General features: G+C 35.6%; 1 pseudogene; it reads right to left on the bottom strand.

The window, feature by feature from the left end:
* Positions 1–13: 13 nt before the first annotated feature.
* LOC128186480 (ATP-dependent DNA helicase RecQ-like) lies at positions 14–1,998 on the bottom strand (annotated as a pseudogene).
* Between the last annotated feature and the right edge of the window lie 23,092 nt (positions 1,999–25,090).

Here is a 25,090-nt window from a genome sequence, read left to right as displayed (position 1 = left end):
CCGAGTAAACAAATGCTATTTTTGTGCTTTTATATGATTGAAAAAAGTACATTTGGTAAAACATAGGTTTAGGATTTAAATGAACAAAGTTAAGTGTCAAAATTATATAACATTTACAATTGTTCTTTATCAATCGGAATCATTACTGTCATCAAAGTCATACATCTCAATGTCTCCGAACACATCACTTAATATAGTGCATATCTTCTCTGAAAATTCATATGACCAAATGGGCATAGTAGCCAAAATGTCATAGGGAGAAAAAAGCTTGTCAGACTTTGCCACAATATCTCCAATCACATCGTCTGTAAGGCCATGCATCAGTTCAGATGAGAGCAATGTGTTGGAAATGGATAACGAAAACTTTAATGCCCTCAATTTGTCTCTTAAAAGAACACGTTCTTGGTCTGATACAGTACGTTCCATACTAGGACAATAGATCTTCCTTTCCATACGTGCTGGGTGCGTTGCTGGGCATGATTCACCACCACATTGGCATTCCTTTTCACACACGTCACAACAGTTATGTAAAGGGTTGATGTCATCCTTGATGCACAGGTAGGAATTGCACAGTACTTTGCGTCGGCATTGAGTATCTTTTGCCAGCTGAACAAGATCAGTATCCACTTTTTTTAACATCCCTTTATGCAGTTTGAATAATATAAGTTCATTGGATAGTTCACCAGTTCGTCCTGCTCTACCCATTTGTTGCACAAATGTGTCCATTTCGTGTGGCAATATATAATGAACTACATTTCTTAAAAAGGAATAGTTGACCCCCATCCCCGCAGAGTTTGTGCAAATAAGAACTCGGATAAGGCCATCCTGCGTCATATCTTTTCGGATTTCTTCCTTCAGAGCTTCTTTTGTTTGCCTATGAAACATATTAACGTATTTACAATCACTTCCTAGCACATCAACAAAAGCAGAGTATATCTTAGAGACTGTAAGAATTGTCTCAGTATATCTTAGAGACTGTAAGAATTGTCTCAGAAAATATCACATGTCTTGGGAAGGATTCTTTCTCTGCCTTTAGTCCATCAATTAGCCAACCAAATGTTGTGTGTAAATCTTCATTATTGGGAACTTGAACGGATGTTATTTTTATGTTTTCTCTGTCAGGAGATTCTGCAATCACTTCAGAATGCTTACTGAAACATAGTTTGTTCAAAATCGTCCTCCTTTGAAGCCGATGAAGTTGCAGTCAATGCAGCAATGGGTACTTTAGGGCAAATGGATCGTAATTCTCCTATTCTGGAAAACCATTCCCGGAAGGGTTCTTCATCTTTACTGCCGATCCCCCTGAAAAGTGTTTAAAAAAAAATAATTATGAATGTCGATTTAACCCCACTGATAACACTTTAAAAAAAAAACAAGTAATATACCCAGTCACCCCCATGTCATTGTCCCTTTTAAATTTCTTGACAGTGGTTAAAATATGTAACTTGTAGAGGTTAAATTGATACCAATTTTCAAAGAAACAGTGACCTACCACTGTACAATTGTATGTGCTTCATCCACCACAATCAATTTAATTTTCCTCTGGTACTCGGGTGTCTTCAACCTCTCGCGCCATTTTCTATCTCCCAAGAGCGCTTCTGGACTCCCAAATAAAAAGTCACATTCTATTTTCGTTAGTCTAGGGTCATTAAATTCTTCGTCTCCGACACACATAGCTGAAAATCCTAACTTTTGTAGTCTTTCTGTTTGTTCCTTCATTATAGATTGCAATGGTGCAATGACGAGTACACTCGAGTCTGCTATTAACAGAGGTATGCTCTCATATATAAGAGATTTCCCGCTTCCAGTTTTACAACCTACGAATAAATCTGTTCCACTTAATATTGCTCTAATTCCTTCTCGCTGAATACGTTTTAAATCCTGAATATTAAACCGTTCTTTCAAAATTCCCATGTCTATGTCTATCGAGGCCACCATTACTGTAAATAGTGATGTTAAAGTACGGCAATTTTCATTGGCTGATTTATAAATAGGCTTAGAGATCACGTGACGTAAACAATCCCGACTTTTGATAGCACGATAGGCCAAGGGTTCGTGAGAAGCGGTGCGGATCAGAAACCCTTGGCTAGCGAAGATGAGATTAATCTGATAGTAGAATTAATCAGTTTTAGTATACCAGTACTTTTAATATTCACAGTTATTTCCTCCCATTACTTTGGGATCACTATTATTATGGGACTCAGTTTCCCTACATATATGTTTTATTGGTCCATCGTTTTAAATGCGGACTATGCGCTAAAGAGAGAGAATTCACTGAGCAACACTGTGAACGGCACATGAATGTGGTCCACTCTGACTTCGTTTTTCGATGCACTGCGTGTTCAAGTATATTTGGGCGAAGGGACCAAAAACATGGCTGTATAGAGGACAGACACCTTGCAGCGGGTTAAGAAATCAACACAGACCCTGGCGAAGGAGGAAGCGAGGGAATTTGAAGATTTCCAGCGCCAGAGAGGGCGTCACGTTTTGCCATTCATGAAGGCACTTCTCATTGCCTTCAGTGACCAGCCCTACCTCCCTGGAAACCTAAGGGCAAGAGGACAATATACACAGAGTCCCCTCTTTTAAAAAGCCAGGAGAGAGGCCAAGACGCAGAAGGACCCACTCCAAACATCAAAGCCGCCTTCCACTGAGGTTGAGAAGCCCAAGACTTTAGCAGCCCTCCCTCCAAAGACAGACCCCCAGCCCGCTCCATTAGCAGAGATCAACCCCCTGGAAGATACCCTCCTGGCCCTCCCAGTTATCGTTATGCCAACCAAGGCAGAATCAAGCAAGGACCGGGACACCCCAGTTTCAGACAGGATCTCTTTCAAGAGGTTATTTGGGGACCCCATTAGCGATTCGGAAGAAGATGAGGATACTCTCAGATGGCCAGAGATATTCTTTCATGAACCGCCTGTCACATATACCCCCACATATACCCCCAAAAGATTAATAACATCTGAGACAGTGAGAAAATACGACGTGGTGGACAAGGCAGCACAAACCGATACTTACCCATCGCAATTCCGCATGGGAGTCGACGAAGGAGGACGGTTATTCGTGACATCTAGGGATACGCTGAAGAAACATCCTACATCCAGATTGGCAATGCTGGTGGACAGAAAACCGACCTATATTCAGGATGGACTGCCGGTTCTCTTTATTGATTGCGACCCACAGTTTTTAAACATCATTCTACATTTCTGCCGCACATCGAAACATTCACAGCCATCTGACACTCTTGTCCCCAGATAAAGCTATTCTGAAGCAGAATACTACCGCTTGGACTCTCTGGCAGACAATATTATTTCAAGCCAATTATCTGTTCTCCTCATGGGCCACAAAGAATTCCTGGAAGAGTGAGATAAAAAAAAATTGAGACTGTGCGGTGTTGTGATTATTTTTCATACGGAACTGTGAACACAGTGACTGTGTATTTGAATATTTATTTAAATTTATTATTGATTTATATTAACAATAAGATGTAACGGTGTTACTTATAACTATATCCATGATACAGCATATGTTATTTATGTCTATGTATGTATAAAATATATCACGAGTATATGACTGTATTTGAATATTTATTAAGGTCTTCCGTTTCCAACGGAAGACCTTATTGTTTTTCTTCGGTTTTTTTTTCTCATTCTTCTCCTTTTTTTTTCTTACCGATTTTGTGTCAGCGATTACTCGGAAACTGTTTGATCGATTTTAATAAAATTTGCAGATCTCATTGACATTAGTTTAAACTTGATCGGAAATTTTTTTGGTTGATGACGTCATTTCCGTTTTTGAAATATTGACGTTTTCTTGATTTTCAGAGTGTCGGCTTGTCCAAGAGAGTTATCAAAAACTATAAAAGATATTAAGTTCAAAATTTCAGGAATGATAGACAAAAGATTGTAGATATGTAATAAGGCATTAATAAATTTCAGGCACAAAAGGCGCTAAAGTTCGATAGGGCTCGAAAAATGAGATTAAAACAGCGTTGTGATTTTGCCTGGTTTTCTTAGATTATCTTTTTTCTCACAAATATTTTGTTAAGACATGTAGAAGAACAAAAATTTATATATACAAGATCTTTTGTTTGACTCCTAGAAAAAGGGGCTGGCCCTTCAAATTAAGGATCTAGAACCCTTCAAAGTTTTCACTTTATAACTCAAAAGCGGTTAAGATTTCGATATGGTTGTCGCTGCAAAAGTTGTTCATTATGATCTTATTAATGTCGTTACAATAATATTTTGTTCGGGTATTGCGTAATATGAGTGTAAAAAGCCAGACTTGTTACCATGTATTTGTGTTTTATTTGGCAAATAAACGGGGTATTTGTGCGTATAACTGACATAAAGGGTACCGGTTTACACACGGAAAGTGTTTAAACATTTTAGTTATTTTCTAGTGAAACACATTATGGATAAAAGAACTATTTTTATGCAATGCATTTGAGTCGCATTTAAAATCTAGCTGTATACCGAACTGTGTATGTGAACAATTACGTATCCGATCCCTTGCCGCAGCCGAGGAAATAGGTCACGAATGGACTAGCGAGCGGTCTGCCGTTATCTAATACACAAGATTTGCGTCTTGCTGTAATGCACACATGGGGTTTTTTATGTAGCTGCAAACACAAAACTTCCGATTTTAATGATTTTAATAGTAAATAAAAAAGATTATACCTTTACCTACTACCAAAGACAGTGTACTAGCTTGCATTCGGAAAGTGTTTAAACAGTTTAATTCTTTTCTAGGGAAATATATTATGTGTATAAGAATTGCTTCTATGCAATGTATTTGAGTCGCATTTAAAATATTGCTAGCTGTATTCCGAGCTTCATGTATGTAAACAATTATACGTATCCGATCCTTGCCCGCGGCCGAGAAAATAGGTCGCGGCTGGACTAGCGAGCGGTCTGCCGTTATCCAATACACAAGATATGCACCTTGTTGTAATGCACACACGGGTTTATTTATGTAGCTGCAAACACAATGAATTCAGATTTTAACGATATTAAAGAGTAAATAAAAAAAAGGCTATATTATTACCTACGAAGTATTGCTGTTTTGCTCTCGTAATTAAAAAAATAAATAAATAGTATGACTGTCATTGAAAAAAAGGCGTTCTTTGTGTTCTTGTCTATGTCATGAAACAGTTTTATTGTTGGAAAATAAAATTCAGTTATCAAACTGCAAACGTTAACAGTTCAAACCCACCACGTTGAGTGTACATTTTCATAACACTGGCTGAGGAGATGCCGCGCTAGTGGACAGTCGATTCACTGTAGGACACATGCTTTTCGTGTTTATACGTTATCACACATTCCAATGCCCATTTATTCGTTGTTATTATTTTCATTTCCAATTATATTTGTTAACGATGCATCAAACGATTGATTTAAATCATAGTTCGTATAATAAAGGGAAAAAAAAGCTGCCATCAATGAATATAATACGTTTTACAGTCGTACGATTTGAAATGTAAATAAATTCACTTGTGTCCGTTTGTGACATTTTGCTGCTGAGAATTAAATGCATTACACTACCAATTTCAACAAAATATAGGCGATATTCACATATCTATGATAATGTGATACTTCATTTGGCTAACAAAATATTAGAATTTCTATGAGTTATGAGAGAGAGAGAGAGAGAGTTAAGCAGGATGTAGTAAGTAAAAGTTGAAATATATTTAAAAAGCGTTCGAGATAAGGCAGCCTAAAAAGTCCAATATGTTACATGCTTGCGGTAGGTACGGGCACGATAAAACAAACCATTTTTAAACAAGTTGAGGTTTTATTTACATTCAGGCCGTAAAATAATAAGGGTCACAATATTGGTATAACCTCTTCTCAATGGTAGTCAGATTCGTTAAAAAGCAAACTCATTGCTGATTTTATTCATTTATAAATTAATTCTTTTTTGATTCTGAAAGAATATGTGAGTTTTAAAAATTTAATGTACATGTACATTCATTGTAAAAGTTTTGACTGTATTCGGACAGTTGAAGATCGAGTAGCGAACACTAGACTTAGTAGATTAATTGTCTAATACAAATCGAATTGGCTTTAAAATTTGCATATTCAAGCACACTTAAATAGTTTATTCATAAATTATATATAAGTATATTAATAAAAACGTCTGTATGCTGTATTATGTATTTTCTGTCTGATTAGGACTGTTCTTCCCCAAAAAGAAGCGCTCGGCGATCGCGTAAAAAACGTTCTGTAAAGTACAACACCTGATTGGAGTACATGCTTATATACATTTTTTTTTAAAATGTGTACGTTTAACTAAGCGAAATTGTAGATGTCATGGAGTCAATAGGCAAATCAAATTCGCCAATCAGGCAATATCAGTTATCTAATGCCTATGACTGATACTTTTACAAGGTAAATTAATACATGTAAATATGTGTTTTAAAGCACTCACTGCTCCCGTGTTAAAAGCTCCCGTTACCTGCATTCTTTTATTAACGATTTTGTGCACACATTTATTCGGAAATGGCTCAAATTTGTTACACGGGCCCGATAAGAAGATGAAAGGATGACCCCTAAAATTTCTTTCCCAAATATTTCAAGAACGGTCTCAAATTTCAAACACTGGTTGAATAACTTATAACTTATTTTGTACAAATTTTATGTGCATGAGTGACAATGTTCCTGTTACTTAACAAAAAATGACACTTTTTGAAATGTAAAAGTTTCTGAATTCATCATTAAAATAAATAATGTTAGACGGCCCATGCAGCAAGTTTTTCTAGTCGAGTCTTTCGTTCATCAGCGCATCGATTGTGAACATTTCAGCGGGGTTTGGGGTTACAACAAGAGGGTGAAACGACCACGAATTTTGACAGATTTGGCTACAAAGAGTTTAAAAGAGATGGATACAAAACACAGGTGCGATTATATCTTGTAAGAGATAAAAAAATGATTAATCTGTTTGCCATAAATACCAATTTTTATCATAAGAATATTTTAACATTTGGATCCGCCGAATATTTCCATTTCCCTTCATTGTTTGGTGCCTGATTTGAGATAACGTTTCGAGGTATAATAAGTTGAGAAATTTCTTCAAGCTGCATGTTCCGATTTGTCGGCCATTACAGTATCAAATAATTTTCCTTGCAAACCTAATGAAAAATCTTACAAAGTTATAGACGTATTTAAACGGAAGTGCTCTCCTTTCAACGTTAGAAATATTCAAAGTAAATGAAAATAAATTTTGGGCATACAAAACCCCCCAAAATACATCATTGGAATGTTTAAAAAAGGAAACCGTTGGGTTAAATTTCATCCTCCGAATGATTGGGTTTATTCATCCTGCATGTTTTGCAATGATTATAAAAAACGTAAACATCAAAACTATTAATGAACAAATGTACACTGCTTTATTTTTGTTTAAACAGTCATGCTGTATATTTCATATGTTATAATAGATTATATAAAAAAAACAGATGTCAAAGTCGTAATACAATCATACTAGCTTCGACGTAAGGGGCCAGTTTAAACACGCGGCGAAATAACGCAAAACCCTTTTATGTCGATTATTTTGCGAATACACAACAAAACTTGTCTATTCCGGCGGAGGGTGGTTCTGAAAAAAAAAAATGGCCGGATAAGGCAACATCCGGTTTAGAGGATATTGTTGCAAATTCATTTTAGTATTTAATGCAGTAGGTCCTGATCGTGTATTCTTGCAAAATTTTCAATTGTTCTGAATTATATTAGATTTCATCGATCTTATTTACAGTACCAATTTTCATTTTAAATATTTTTTTTAAAACAATAAATCCATAACGGAATACATACGATGGAAATCTTTGAATTAAATCGTCGTTATTGATAATTTTTCAAACATCCGATTTACCTGAAAATTGCATGCTTAACCGTAAATTGTTAAACAAAACATTAACAAGTCAACAGGTGGCTGAAATACCTGATGGCGAGAACTGTTTTGATGCAGGGAAACAATAGATAAATATTAATATAAATGAGAATTTTATATAAAAAATTGAGCATTTTGACAGAATAATATGCAACTCTGTACGTGTAGCCATGCAACGGGGATAACAAACGATATCGGCAGTCTTCCTCCTGCAGTATCCTGAATCACGGCCTGAAAAAAATTGGGTCAACTATAATCTAATTATCTAATTGCAATTCATAACAAGACTTTACGGTATTAACTGAAAAAAGTTGCTACTTTGGATCTATATTAACAGTTGTTTAAATCAATAGCAACGACACAAAAATTGGTCAATAATTGAGCATTAATATCTCGCAGAAGGCCGATCGATCGATAAGTGGACGGACTACGGGAGATAACTCTCACTAATAATAAGCAGTCGGCTTTTTCATTGCGCCGGTTAACAGAATAGATAGGATCCGGATTACACCAATTTTTTTTAAACAAAAAATGATGGGAAAATGTCAAGGGGCTGAATAATGTTGCCGGATTGGGCAGCATGCCGTAATAAACAACACCCGGATTCAACGAGTTTCAACATGTACATAATTTTTTCATTGAAATATGGCTTAATTGACAGGGAAAACTACTGCAACGTATATTATTGCACACATACTGAGCATAACCATCGTTTAAAAGCGTACAATTATTTTATTGAAAATCGGACCAAGCAGCTTTAACATTAAGATTTACATGTGTAAGACACTTTATTTGTCATGTGCCTGGTCATGTGCATTAATTATTTTCAATACCTGCTTATTTTCCACAATGATCTCCAATTCCATTCACAACTGTTGTCATTCAAAATCACATGAATTAAACAAAATTTTAAATTTTGTGTCGATCTCAACTGTTATGTATCCAAGAAATCTATTGATTTTATCATGTGTTACGTAATTAGGTAATAACGTTTCTAGGGGTCAAACTTCATTTACAAATTACCTTTTTTCTTTCGTAAACATTCACAAGATCGAAAACAGATTTCCTACGGATATTTATAATGGGGAATGTTTACATCTTTCCTCAATTCGGAAATCTTTCGGAATATCTAGCACAATTTTTTAATGTTATCATCCGGGCTTTATAATGGCTGATGCAATGCAAAGTCCCCGTAAACATTCTTTTTTTAGCTGTGTATTGAAACCTGACAAGCTAGAGGGGGCGTTTCAAAAGGGAAATCTTGGGATTTTTTCATACTATCGAATGAACATCGTCTGAATCAAGAGATATTTACAAATATCGAATAATTTAAGAGAATGTGTGGCAAAAATATCTTGGGACAGACTTTAGGTATAATACGTTTATATATCCTTACAATATAATGATTTTCTCATGCGTTACCTAACTAGGGATATTAGGGGCCAGAGGTAAAAAAGTTTAATCTTGTCTATTTCAATTGAAAGAAATGCAAGTATTTAAAAAAGCAACGTAGGAGAACTTATAAAAAGCATTACAGGTAAGCATTAGTACTTCACTCCTATTTCCATATCATGTTTTGTTGTCGAAAATTAAAGTCGATGACGTGATTTACCTTCTAAAAATCGGACGGAAGACCTCCTCGTTGCTCGCAACGAGATCGTGTCTAGTTTAAATTTATTATTGATATATATTAACAATAAGATGTAACTGTGTTACCTATATCTATATCCATGATACAGCATATGATATTTATGTCTATGCAGTATAAAATATATCAAGAGTATATATCTATATCTATCTTTCTATCTATCTATCTATATAAAACTTACCTTGTATAGCTGTAAGTGATAGTCCCATTGTCTTTTAGTCTATGTACATTCGGGACGAATGTTTTCTTCCGTGGGGGGGGGGGGGGGGGGGGGGGGCTATGTTACGAAATTGCGTCAAACCGTTTTATATGTATAACTTACAGCTCCAATGATTATCAATTAATCGTTGTTATTTATTATCATGCTTGAATCTGTTGTCATTCTTTCATCCCATATCAATTGTTCATATGCATACTTTGTATCTTTTTTACGATATTGTCATTAAAAGCATGTTTTATCATCGGGTCCGAATGGTCTCGATCCTCCATTGTATGTTTGCAATCATTTATCACGTTTTATCATTGAACATACGTACGTATGTCTTCGCTTGCATCATTGTTATAGTATATAAGAGGCCAATTGGCCTTAACGGTCACCTGAGTAGCATATAACCCATACACAAACTTGTCGAGGGGTCTCATATATGCATCTAATCAATAAGGTCTACTGGAGTAGAACAATTATAAATTTGTAATGATGACCACCTCCCTGCCTGAAATCTTTCAAAAAGAACTGTGAAACCTATAATTCTGGCGAAAAAATAAAAGATCTGGTCTACAAAATCATGAATTCAGTTTTCCTGTCAGGTGTGTGGGAGTAAAAAAGATAATTTTTTAACATTATATACATTAACACTTATACATCCATTTTGTCCATGCCCTAGAGTCAAAACCCATCCTTGAGGGGACATGAAAATTAAAATTTCAGTAGAGGACTTCCTAGTAAATAAAATTATAATCAGTTTTTTTATACAGATGTGTGAGAATAGATAAGACAATTTTTACAAATTATATGCATTAACACTATATTGCCCCCCCCCCCCATGTCCTGAACCCCTGGCCCAGGGGCCATGAATTTCACAATTTAGGTAGATGAGTTAGTGGACATCATAACCATGTATTCAGTTTTTTGCCTATATGTGTGGATGTAGAGAAGAAGATTTTTTTAAAGATTTAATACATTTTTACTATATGGCCATATTGGCCCCACCCTAGAACCCGAACCCCTAAACTAGGGGTCATGAAATTCACAATTTTAGTAGAGGGCCTCATGAACATCAGCATGCATTCAGTTTTTAACAGTATATATGGTAGTAGAGAAGAAGATTTTCAAAGATTTAATACATTTTTACTATATGGCCATATTGGCCCCACCCTAGAGCCTGAACCCCTAAACCAGGGGTCATGAATTTAACAATTTTGAAAGAGGGACTCATGGATATTATAATCATGCATTCAGTTTTTAACAAATATATATGGGAGTAGAGAAGAAGATTTTCTAAGATTTAATACATTTTTACTATATGGCCATATTGGCCCCACCCTAGAGCCTGAACCTATGACCCAGGGGTCATTAATTTCACAATTTAGGTAGAAGACTTCATAATCATGCATTCAGTTTTTAACAAATATATATATATAGTAGAGTAGAGAAGACAATTTTCGAAGATTTAATACATTTTTACTATATGGCCATATTGGCCCTACCCTAGAGCCTGAACCTCTGACCCTGGGGTCATGAATATCACAATTTAGGTAGAGGGCTTCATGGACATTTCATCATGCATTTAGTTTTTAACAAATATATATGGTAGTAGAGAAGAAGATTTTCTACGATTTAATACATTTTTACTATATGGCCACCCTAGAGCCTGAACCCATGACCCAGGGGTCATTAATTTCACAATTTAGGTAAAAGACTTCATAATCATGCATTCAGTTTTTAAGAAATATATATAGTAGAGTAGAGAAGAAGATTTTCTAAGATTTAATATATTTTTACTACATGGCCATATTGCCCCCACCCTAGAGCCAGAACCCCTGACCCAGGGGTCATGAATTTCACAATTTAGGTACAGTGCTTCATGGACATTATAATCATGCATTTAGTTTTTAACAAATATAAATGGGAATAGAGAAAAAGATTTTCTAAGATTTAATACATTTTACTAAATGGCCATATTGGCCCCACTCTAGAGCCTCTACCAGAGGCCATGAATTTCAAAATTTTGGTAGAGGGCTTCATGGACATCATAACCATGCATTCAGTTTTTTCCTCATATGTGTGGAAGTAGAGAAGAAGATTTTAGAAAATTTGACTTTTTTTTTGCATATTTGGCCCCGCCCGTGGCACCACAGGGGTGGTAGAGCCATGAATTTCACAATTTAGATTCTTCTTACCATAGAGATGCTTCACACCAAAAAATGGTAACGATTGGCCTGGTAGTTTTCAAGATGTAAAATTGTTAACGCACGACAGCGGACGAAGACCAATTGCAATAGGTCACCTGTGACCAAAAAAGCTACTTGTACTTATCGTATTTTGTAGATTAGATCCCATATTTCAGTAGAAATAACTCATATTCTATTCAAGAACTTCACCGCGTGCACTTTCCCCGGTCTGTTTATACCGGAAGTGGCGTAGGGTCGTTTCAGTTCAGCTATTGGCTAATTGAGGTTTCCTACGGGTACGTAAGGGTATATATACCCCCCCCCCCCCCATCGTTTGCTAATTGACGGACGCATAATTAATAGTCTCCCGGAAACATCTATTTTCTTAAAAGCCTATATACACTATCCAGGGACGGCAGATGTGTCCCAGGCCCGTTGGGTAATTATTGTTATTTAAGATATTAAATCTGAGATACCCCTTGTGGGATACCCAATACCTTATGGGAAGCCCATACATGAAGTGGGAGGAGCCATTCGGGATTAATTTATAAATATTAGGAAACGAGAGACCCATCATTGGGAAAATGGGAAAGAGAATATTTGTAGGGCTTTAAATAAGTACAAGTAGCTACTTTAATTATTTTAATAGGTAGGATTTTTATTTATGGGATGTGGGAGGATTTTTGACAATGGGGGTTTGTGTTATTTTTCCATCATTACATCATCTGACCAATTTATTGTTTCATATGAATAAATTATTGTTATATTGTTAATCCTGACTTGTTCAGTTATTTATTATCCATAAGGTTAACTTTCAGGAGTGGAAAACCCACAAGTTTGCTTACTCCCACCCGGGAAGGGAACGTAACACATGCATAGAAGTTTACCAATATTGTGTTGGTCTTAAATTTACCAGTAACGTATTGGTTTGATATTTAATTATTGACTTGATTCACTTACAGATCTCGCTGTCTATGGTCATTACGGACGTCTCGGTTAGGAAACGTGGTCGTGTTTGGTCATGCAAGCCCTGCGGGTACAGAGGGGAGACGTTAGCTGTTACGAACCACGTGTATCAGCGACACTTATCTCTTGAGGACTACCCGGTTTCCTGTGGTAGAGATCTCTCTATCCTTGGTCATAATGGATGCCTCCGCTGGGAAACGTGGTAGAGTGTGGTCCTGTAAGCCCTGTGTGTACAGAGGAGAGAAGCTATCTGTGACCAACCATGTATACCAGCGACATTTATCTCTTGAGGATTACCCTTTCTCCTGTCGGCTGTGCAATTCACCGCTTTTCAGAGGACCAAGTTCGTCAAACATGGAAAATTGTACTTGGAGCACAAGATGCGGGTTGCGGATGGTCCAGAGCTTCCAGTAAGTTCGTATCTTCAGGTTCGAGACAACACCACCATGCTGGAGAAGATGATGGTGGTGCTGTCCGTGGAGGAGTCGTTGAGGCACGTTTACCCATTGTTCCGTATTCTATTTTTATAACGAAGTACCCTTTGGCAGATTAATTTAATTTACTTGTTTATATCGATTTTAAAATAATCTTTAAATAAACTTTAAATTGTTTTACTTATTTACTGTACTGTAATATTTTCAAGTTAATTGATACGAGACCGAGATTCTTTTACGGGATGGGGATTTACTATGATTGGATAATCTTTTTAACGGGATGAGATTAACGTATCTTATTGGTTATAATTTAATACCCGAACACTGCGAAACGGGTGCTCTCTCCTTTTTGTTGTGTGCTAAGATAGCACACGAAGATTTTGCAGCAGATTTTATGATGTAATGTAAACAGCCTTTGTTACAAAAAAAAAATGTATGGCCATTTTGAGTATATTACCATGCAATTGGACTGACAAACGCCCCGACAACCTTTCAATGAGCAATGGAACTGGCTCTGCTTGGGCTATAGTTGGATATCTGTTTAAGTTACTGCGATAACATCATTATTTTCAGCAAGACCTTAAAGGAACATGTCGATAGAATGAAACAAGTTTTAAGAGAGCTTCATGAAGCCAGTTTATGATATGAAGCCAGAAAAATGTAAACTTTACCAAAAGGAGGTGAATTTTTGGGACACACAGTGAATGAAATTATATTTCCAAATATATCTATATTTGTAAGGCAATTGGTACAGCTTAAGTCTGGTTTCCCACTGGTCTTGTGTTCGAATACTGCATGCGGATACTTTTGTTTTCATGATTATCGATGAATTTAAAAAGCTGATTTAACCTATATTAATTATATTTTAGTAAGTAGATCATACCTAATAGTGTCTGCAGGGATCATTGTCCAGCAAGTTCCAGCGTCTGAACTGAGCGAGTCTGCTACAACTCCATGTACATGTACTAGATTTGATGATCCCTTCACACAAGGTAACTCAGATACTTAATGAACTAAATATTTATTTTCATAAATTGCAAAAACTATGTTACAATTTCTTGTGAGCATAATTTATGATTGATAATTTTGTTTCATTTAATTATTTTCTGACGTTCATAGGAATAACAAGTAACAGCAGCAGCGCGCACACAGACATGAATACTGAGAGTAAGTTTAAAATAACACAATGTAATGAACGAATGTTTAACAATATTGTATCAACAGTTTAACTGCCCTGGCCTGAACTGTACAAGAAAGTCACAAATCTGGTGCATGTTTCAGAATATCCATCCAAAACATTAACGATAATGGATCTTACTTCCTAAGAAAGTCTGATCACCTTTTGCTGAAAATAGAAACATAGTTATATTATGGTGGTTTCTTTTTCATCATCCTTAAATTCTTATACAGGCACATAGCAGGACGGGGAAGAGTCAGCGTACTTATATACATTTAATTTCAATTCACTCGATTCCTTATCTGAAACGCGTTCATGACGCAAAGGTTTATCTTCATTTTCTCTAAAATTTCAATACAAGAAACAAGCGGCCATTTTTATTCATTTAAGAAGAAATCTACAAAAAATTCTTAATTTAGGGTAGCCACTAGGCTGTCGTAAGTTACGACATATTATAGACGTAGCTTAAAGTTAAGAAAATGGATTAAACAGATATTCATCGTAACTTACGGTTACGATGAAATCTTAAATTTAAGAAGCTTAGTAAAAACTCATCCCTGATCCTAAACATGACAATACAGATGCTATTTCTAGATGTTTCAACCCACAATACTGTTCATGTGATATGGAGATCTTGAAAAAGGGCCTTTCACGAGCTGCATTGTCCCTTGAAAGTGAACAAAACAATTCCATTTCAACACCTTCAGACACTGCAAAAAGAGAAGTCACTCGGAAAAAGCAAGAGGAATCTTCTCTCTCAGATTGCACTTTGGAGAAGCCAATATTCTTCTACTCTTCACATGCTTCAAATCGAAGATCCAGATATTAATCCAGTTCTACAACAGAACTTGAAGAATGAGCGACCTTCAAGAAATGAACAAAACACTTATTCAGTTGCCACTAGACATTATTTAGCTTGTGGGACCAACTCAATATCAAAGATTTATTCTTGTATAATTCTTGCACAACAACATTAGGTAGTACCATTGAACAACTTATCGTTACCAAAGTTATGATGAAGGACATTCTCAACATGCGTCATGATATTTAGGAATAAAGAAAACAATATTTAGAGTTACAAAGTCTTTACTGGTTTGAATTGAGGGGGGAAATTTGAAAAGCTCCTTTAGAAAGTATGTTCTTTCTTGCGCCCTGGGACTTGTTTAGCCACAAACTACATAGGTTCATTGCCTATGACAATGTGAAAGAATAGATATATTATTGTTTTCATAGATAATTCTACTAAATGGGTTGAGGCTCTTCCAGTTCCAGATTAGACAGCAGAAACTACAGCTAGTGCACCAGAGAACCGCCCAAACAATATGAAGCGGTTTTTTCCATTAGTGAATCCGTGGCAGGCACACTGGACCGTTCCCCAGTTCCAACGTTGACATGATCATCTCTTTTCTTCCGGACATGTCATGATGTGAATTCCATAAAATAAATGTCCAACTACTTAAAACATATTCTACAACTGAATTTTTCATGTAGAACTGAACAACTTTGTAAAACAAGAGATGTTTGTGAAACACTTATGCCCCCCTCCCTTGGAAACATCCACAAAGAAAATGAATGTAAACTTAAATAACTGGAAGTCCAAGGGCCATAACTCTTTCAAAAATTGCTCTATCATACCCAAAATCAAACTTGACCTAGATATTATTATGATAAACCTGTATACCGAATTTCATTTCAATATGTTTATCCTGTGCGAAGAAAATGAGCAGAAACTGCAAAAAACTAAAAAAATTCTACGTCCAAGGGCCATAACTCTGTCGAAAATTGCTCGATTGTACCCAATATCGAACTTGACTTAGATATTATCATGATAAACCTGTATACCAAATTTCATTTCAATATGTTCATCCTCTGCGAAAAAAATGAGCGGAAACTGCAAAAAACTAGAATTTTTCACGTCCAAGTGCCATAACTCTGTCGAAAATAGCTCGATCGTACCCAATATCGAACTTGACCTAGATATTATCATGATAAACCTGTATACCGAATTTCATTTCAATATGTTCATCCTCTGCGAAGAAAATGAGCGGAAACTGCAAAAAACTAGAATTTTTCTACGTCCAAGGGCCATAACTCTGTTGAAAATTGCTCGAACATACCCAATATCTAACTTGACCTAGATATTATCATGATAAACCTGTATACCAAATTTCATTTCAATATGTTCATTCTCTGCGAAGAAAATGAACGGAAACTGTTGGTGGGTGGATCGACCGACCGACCGACCGACAGCAGCAAAGCAATATGCCCCCCCCCCCCCTTCTTCGAAGGGGGGCATAAAAATCAAATCGTATGTTCATAAACTTATGTTTATTCTTAGATAACTAGTCTGAATACTGTATAATGTCAACATTAAAATGTATTGCTAAAGATTATTTATTTTCCATATTGTTGTACCACATATGAGGTCCGTGTTGCTCTGCTTTGAATTTTTATGTTTTATGAATTTTTGAGATGGTTCACTGTTTGTTATTGTCATTTTAGATATGCAGAACTTTTGTGTTCAAAATCAAACGTAACAAAATCAGATTGGATAAAAAGCCACACGTTATTCAGGCGGAATACACATCTATGCTAAAACAACAATTATTATAAATGTCAATAAATCAGTAAAAAATAAGCATACAGGTATTTTGTGGATCAAACTTGATCTTCTTTTTTTATATTACAAAGGGATATATATCTGGAGTTATTCAAATTTCCCCTAAATACTCCAACGGCAATGTAAATGACATTGAAGACATATATTCAGTTCTACTAAGTGATATAGTGATTAAACAAATTGCAACCTATTCCCGGAAAATTTATGTAGAACAATTATGCAATAGAATCATACACGAAGAATATTCGAAGCAGTTTATCTCAAATTAAATTTGCTGAATTTAATAATGAATTTCTTGATAGTGAATCAATCTCAAAATCCTTAGGCTCATTGAACAAACTGGATAAATATATCACTGGTCGGGTTTCATCTCGTGAAGTTGTTCCTGAATTTTTAAAACCTCAACAAAGTTGACAAAAATCATAATGATTTTCAAAAATATATATTAAAAAATTCCATGATATGAAAAACAAACTACACCAAAGCATTTCCTGGAACCACAAATTACTATGAATGAAATAAAGTCTGCCTTTAAATCTCTGAAAAATGGGAAAGCTTCTCTACATATATGGTATCAAATGATGTTACAAAATGGAGTGTTTTTACAGTTGAATTCTTTTAAAAAGAAAGTTATTTAGTTTTGTTATATAAATCTGGTAATAGGCTTGATCCTAGCATCAATTACCCAGTGACGTAGCTACATGGAAGAAATATAAGCACGTGCTTACAATTTTTTACTGAGTGTCAATTTTTTTTTCTTTCATACCAAATCAGCCAAAGGTTCTGCGTTTTAACGTCATCTTTTATCTTGAAACATCCCAAAGCTTGCTTTTTTAAATTTAGTTACAAAGTTCATGATTTAAATCCATAGTACGAATTGACATTTCTGCATTTCGTTTCTAAAATCAACTCGTACTAGTAGCCATATTTCTCTTTCAGCACCGCTCTCCCTAAAACTCCAATATAAGGCACAGACCTCTTAACAGTTCAAAGTATTTCGCTGTGGAGGTCTCACCTGTGTGGACGTACATCTTGTCTTGCCGTGTTACTCGGTCGCGATAAAATTATCAAGTTTTACTCACTTTTTTCAACTAAAAGAGTGCTAACATCAAACTGTCCAATGCATTATTTACAAACATAATATGCACCTAAAATACAAATGCATAAAAATCCAAAGACACCGAAAGGAACACTACACGTCGGTCACGAGTTTCATGTGTGCAATCGTGTGTATCAAAATGGAAAGGTTTATAAGCCAGGTATCTGTGTGACGGTGCCTATTTACGAGCGGTGTTCAGCTTTAACTAAATGAGGAGAAATAGTACTGCTTCTTCTAAACACGATTCACGTAGAGGGCCAATTAAATTATTGCTATTCTTTGCAGAACAATCCAAAAATGATGCTAGACTAGGCTGATCAAGAACAGAAAGATGCTCTTAACGAGCGACGAAAAATAAAGGGAATGTGTGAGACACGGTGGTCAAGTAGAGCTGATGCTTTGAACACATTGAAATCTGCTCATGCTTTAATATTGTTGACACTCTTAATGATCCAGCTGAAGACGGTCATAGGAATGCCAAACAACTGAAACTTGCCTTTCAAGATTTTGGATTGATGGTTGCACTTGTTGTAAAGGAACATGTCCTACAATATAGCTAGGCTATTTCTAACCTATTACAGATACCTTCTATCGACATGATAGAGGCTGCCTCATGATCACAAGGTAAGACAGTTGATTCAAGTTTTCGACAAAATAAGGCAAGATGATACAGTGTAGCAAGAGTTATATAGTGATATACTCAAGCTAGCAGAAAAGCAAGGTGTCCAATTCAGCAAACAAAGGTCGGCAGGAAGGCAAAATCCCGGCAGGCACTTCAGAAATGTATTGGCAATGATCATTATTTTATCCGCAAATAAAATTGTAGAACGGATTGTTGTTCCCGAGGAAAGGTTTCTAGCTCAATACCTTATTCCTTCACGGTTGATGTAATGCTGCACCAGCTGCTTCCTGTAGTGGGCCTTGGATGCTTTGATGATACCAGCGTCCATAGGTTGGATGTGGGCTGTCGTGTTTGGCGGAAGGAAATAAAGTATGTCGATCTCCCTAGCTGTGGCTTGCAGCGTTATCCACCAGGGCCCGGTTTTTCGAAAGGTTGTTAAATTTAACACAGTGTTTAGGATAACGACTTGTTAAATCCTAATCAAGTGATTAGCTAACGCAGTGGTTAAATTCTGTTGATCAAAGGCAATTTAACGCAATGGTTAGTTAATACTGTGTTAACTGAGTTAACCACTTGGTAACCCATAATGCATTTGTACTTCCTATGTAAACATGGAGGCTTTAAATGTCTGCTCCAACTTAGAATTTAAGTTAGACTATGTTGAATATACTTTAGATTAAAATATCCCCATAGTTTTCGGTCAACCTATTGCACGATAAGCAGAAGAGTACTATAACTCACAGTAATTAAGACAAAGAATTTAATATTAATTGAATTTTTTTTACCAATTAAGTGTACATACCTAAAGTGTGTCCCCAATAACTTGTAGAAAACTCCCACTGCTATAGAACCTTAACGCTATTAGTATTTGATGTGTGACTGATATGGCATGGCTTCTTCTTGTTGGCCTCTGAAGATCATTTTCCAACAATTCTGTTAAAAAATTTAGTCCCCGCCTACCAAATCTATACCGTTTCCGCAATTCTTCATCTGACCAGCATTGAAGGGGGTCAGCAGCTGTCGAAAGCTTCCTTTTTAGCTCACCTGAACCGAAGGTTCAAGTGAGCTTTTCTGATCACCCGTTGTCCGTCCGTCCGTCTGTCCGTTCGTCCGTCTGTCCGTCCGTCTGTAAACTTTTCACATTTTCAACTTCTTCTCAAAAACCACTGGGCCAAATTTAACCAAATTTGGTACAAAGCATCCTTATGGAAAGGGGATTATAAATTGTTAAAATAAAGGGCACAGCCCTTTTCAAAAGGGAGATAAATGCGAAACAGTGAGTATAGGGTGCATGTCTTTAAAAATCTTCTTCTCAAGAACCACTGCACCAGAAATGCCAATATTTACACAAAAGCTTGTATATATAGTGAAGATTCTAAATTGTAAAAATCGTGATCCTCGGACCAAGACTGGGGCCCCAGGCGGGGTTCAAAGTTTCACATAGAAATACATAGGAAAATGTTTAAAAAATCTTCTTCTCAAGAACCACTGCACCAGAAATGCCAATATTTACACAAAAGCTTGTATATATAGTGAAGATTCTAAATTGTAAAAATCGTGACCCTCGGACCAAAACTGGGGCCCCAGGCGGGGTTCAAAGTTTAACATATATAGAAATACATAGGAAAATGTTTAAAAAATCTTCTTCTCAAGAACCACTGCACCAGAAATGCCAATATTTACACAAAAGCTTGTATACATAGTGAAGATTCTAAATTGTAAAAATCGTGACCCTCGGACCAAAACTGGGGCCCCAGGCGGGGTTCAAAGTTTAACATAGAAATACATAGGAAAATGTTTAAAAATTTTCTCCTCAAGAACCACTGCACCAGGAATGCCAATATTTACACAAAAGCTTGCATACAAAGTGAAGATTCTAAATTGTAAAAATCGTGACCCTCGGACCAAAACTGGGGCCCCAGGCGGGGTTCAAAGTTTAACATAGAAATACATAGGAAAATGTTTAAAAAATCTTCTTCTCAAGAACCACTGCACCAGAAATGCCAATATTTACACAAAAGCTTGTATATATAGTGAAGATTCTAAGTTGTAAAAATTGTGACCCTCGGACCAAAACTTGGGCCCCAGGCGGGGTTCAAAGTTTAACATAGAAATACATAGGAAAATGTTTAAAAAATCTTCTTCTCAAGAACCACTGCACCAGAAATGCCAATATTTACACAAAAGCTTGTATATATAGTGAAGATTCTAAATTGTAAAAATTGTGACCCTCGGACCAAAACTTGTGCCCCAGGCGGGGTTCAAAGTTTCACATAGAAATACAAAGGAAAATGTTTAAAAAATCTTCTTCTCAAGAACCACTGCACCAGAAATGCCAATACATACACAAAAGCTTGTATATATAGTGAAGATTCTAAATTGTAAAAATCGTGACCCACGGACCAAAACTGGGGCCCCAGGCGGGGTTCAAAGTTTAACATAGAAATACATAGGAAAATGTTTAAAAAATCTTCTTCTCAAGAACCACTGCACCAGAAATGCCAATATTTACACAAAAGCTTGTATACATAGTGAAGATTCTAAATTGTAAAAATCGTGACCCTCGGACCAAAACTGGGGCCCCAGGCGGGGTTCAAAGTTTAACATAGAAATACATAGGAAAATGTTTAAAAAATCTTTTTCTCAAGAACCACTGCACCAGAAATGCCAATATTTACACAAAAGCGTGTATGTATAATGGAGATTCTAAATTGTAAAAATCGTGACCCTCGGACCAAAACTGGGGCCCCAGGCGGGGTTCAAAGTTTAACATAGAAATACATAGGAAAATGTTTAAAAAATCTTCTTCTCAAGAACCACTGCACCAGAAATGCCAATATTTACACAAAAGCTTTTATGTATAATGGAGATTCTAAATTGTAAAAATCGTGACCCTCGGACCAAAACTGGGGCCCCAGGCGGGGATCAAAATTTAACATAGAACTACATATGAAAAATGTTTAAAAATTTTCTTCTCAAGAACCACTTCACCAAAAATGCCAATACATACACAAAAGGTTGTATATATAGTGAAGATTGTAAAAATCGTGACCCCCGAACAAAAATGGGGCCCCAGGAGGGGTTTAGATTTTAACATATATAGGAAAATGTTTTAAAATCTTCTCAAGAACCATCGTGCAACTGTTTGGGATATTACTATGCATACATGTACATCCTGAAATAATGTAGATTCAAAATATTGTAACTCCCGGACAATTGATGGACACCAAGAGGGGTTCAAAATTTAAACATTTTAAAAAACAAAGGAAAAGTTTAAAAATTTTCTTCTCAAGAACTACAATGTTTTAGTTAGTGGAATATCTATGCATGCATCCTTCGCTTATGTAGATTCCTAATTCGTAAAATCGTGACCCCCGGACCAATAATGGGGCCCCAAGATGGGGTCAAAGTTTATTATAGAAATATAAAGGTAACAGGTTAAAAAATCTTCTTCTCGAGAACTACAATGCTTCAATTTGTGAGATTACTATCATGCATACAACCTTGGATAATGAAGGTTCGACAGTTTTAAAATAGTGACCCCTGGACTAATACTAGGGACCCAAGATGGGTTTAAAGTTAAATGTAGAAGTACCGGTATATATGGAAAATGTTTAAAAATCTTCTTTTCGAGAACTACAATGCATCAATTTGTCAGATAACTACGTAAGCACCCTCAAATAGTGTAGATTCGAAATTATAAAAGCCGTGACCTCAATCTAATACTGGGGCCCCAAGAGGTGTTCAAAGTTTATCATAGAAATATAGAGGGAAAATGTTGAAAAATCTTTTTCTAGGGAACTATAATGCTTCAGCTTGTGAGATAACTATGCAAGCATCCTTAAATAATGTAGATTCCAAATAATTAAAACTTTAGCACTGGACTAATATTGTGGCCCCAAAAGGGGTTCAAAGTTTAACATAGAAAGATATATTGAAAATGTTTTTAAAAAGTTCTTCTCGAGAACTATAATGCTACAGTTTGTGAGATTACTATGCAAGGATCCTCAAATTGTGTAAACTCTAATGTAGTGGAACCAAGAGTTATCTTTCTTAATGTTCTTTACAGTCTGAGAGTTATTCCTCTTGAAGTGGAACTCTTCTACGTTCAGTTTTTCAGGTTGTGTACGTGCGGTCCCACCGCAGTGCTACACATTTTCATTCCTATGTTACTATTTATGTTGTTCAAGCCAACCATAAACCTCGGACCATTACTGGATCCCCAGAAAGGGGTTCAATGTTTAAAATAGAAAAAGCATATGCTACGAAATGTAATGTTACAAGGAACTGCTGTTCAGGTGAGCGATGTGGCCCATGGGCCTCTTGTTTTGTCTTGAGGTGGCTGGAGTGCCAAGCGAACGGCCATTTTTAAATCACTGCGTTAGTAGTTTAACCATTGCGTTCGAAAAACCGGGCCCTGTAGGATCACTTTCTTCTTCGCACGGCGCATCTGTCTGTCAAAATCTTTAATTTCAACCACTTCTGAACAGTTCTGCTGTAATCCAAAAATGTCTGAAATTTAAAATTACCTGCTGTCTTTTTGTTATTTGAATGATAAATAATTTATCTGTATGATGTTGTAAATTTTCACTTGGACTTGATCAATTTGTAAATTCTTCTTCCTCCAGAACTGTTGCTCTGCATGTTGGCTCTGCAAGTGTATTGTTGATCATTAATATTTTTCTTTAAATATGAATATATTGTCTGTGTATGTTTTCATATTATTATTATTATATAATATCCATATCTTGACTAATTAGAGTATATTTATATCTCTTTATCTTCATTTCCTCTTCTTTCTCTTAAGAGTTGGTTAGATGTTTCTTTAGTAGAATTTCTTTTCTATAATCATGTGAGTTCATGTATGTCCTGTCCTGTTTCATTGTTTGTACAAAATGCTGTTTTTTCTAGTCCTCAATTTAGCTATTTAACCACCTGATGTTTTGTTATTCACATGTAATAATTTAATAACAACAGTATTGTTCGATGACATAGGAGATGACTTACTTGACTTGACTTATTCCTGTTTGCTCCTTAGGGAGCATAGGTGGCCGCTAGAAGATGATTGCACATGATAATTAACCTGCCCCATCACACAATTTTGCTCGTGTGGCAGGATGAACATTTCATCAATTTTTTCTGTACATTAAAATATTTAAAATCCTTTAAAAAATCTGCAAATAGTTTTTCAACGTTAGTTTTCAAAACAACACAATCGTTTAATAAAACACATGTTAAATCATCATTTATTGGGTATGTAAATGAAAAAAAAGATACAGTATCTTCTAATTATGCCCTTCAGATAGTCTTATTTTCCTGTCGTAAGGGTTATATTGGCTCTTTTGCACGTAAATCTAAAACATGTAAAAATCATTTAAAACTGACCCATTTGTTGAAATATTGTTCGATTTCATTGGGGTTTTTTTAAAACCAATATGGTCCTGTTAATAATTTAAATAAAATACCACGTGCACTTAAAATTGATATTAAAATACTTACATTTATCGCTATATACGGTAAATGCCATTTATCGAAGAAGAATAAATCAAGCGGCATAACTCTAATAATTTTAGTAACCAATATTTTATCCAAGCGCGATAACTCTAAATCAATAGGCGCGGGTACTTAAATGTCAATAATGTAATGACGTCATTATTGCGCGTGCAATTATCGATCCGTTAGACGCTGCCGATATCGAACAGACGACGGACGTGTAGATTGACAGAGAAGTAATTCTAAAGTTTGTATGTTGTAAGGAATTTGGTATGTACCGTTAACCAGTTTATAAATTTGATGAGGCGTTGGAAGCGATTTGGGCGTTTCCATCACCCCACAAAAAGGGGATAATGTATCAAATTGTACTTTAGAAAATATTTTGTCTATAGGCTAAGTCTTCGAATTCAAAAAGTTATATTAAAAAATTAGTTATGTGCAAATACAGATTTTTAATATATATACCAATTTAGCTTTTTGTTCTACATAACATATTATAAAAATAGTATAATCGATAGGTCAGAATAAAAAAAAACAACAAAAAAACAAAAAACCAAACAAATAAATAACAAAGAATATGAATAATATATAAATTATTAACGGTGTGGTATATTGATGCAATAACCACTTCTTTTTTGTAATTAATGACGTATATATATATATATATATATATATATATATATATATATATATATATATATATATATATATATATTTTAAAAGATTGAATAGCCTAATTTATACGTGTAAAATTAA

Source organism: Crassostrea angulata, chromosome 6 (assembly GCF_025612915.1).
Source record: "Crassostrea angulata isolate pt1a10 chromosome 6, ASM2561291v2, whole genome shotgun sequence".
Lineage (NCBI taxonomy): Eukaryota > Metazoa > Mollusca > Bivalvia > Ostreida > Ostreidae > Magallana > Magallana angulata.
This window is presented reverse-complemented; position numbering and strand designations above follow the sequence as displayed.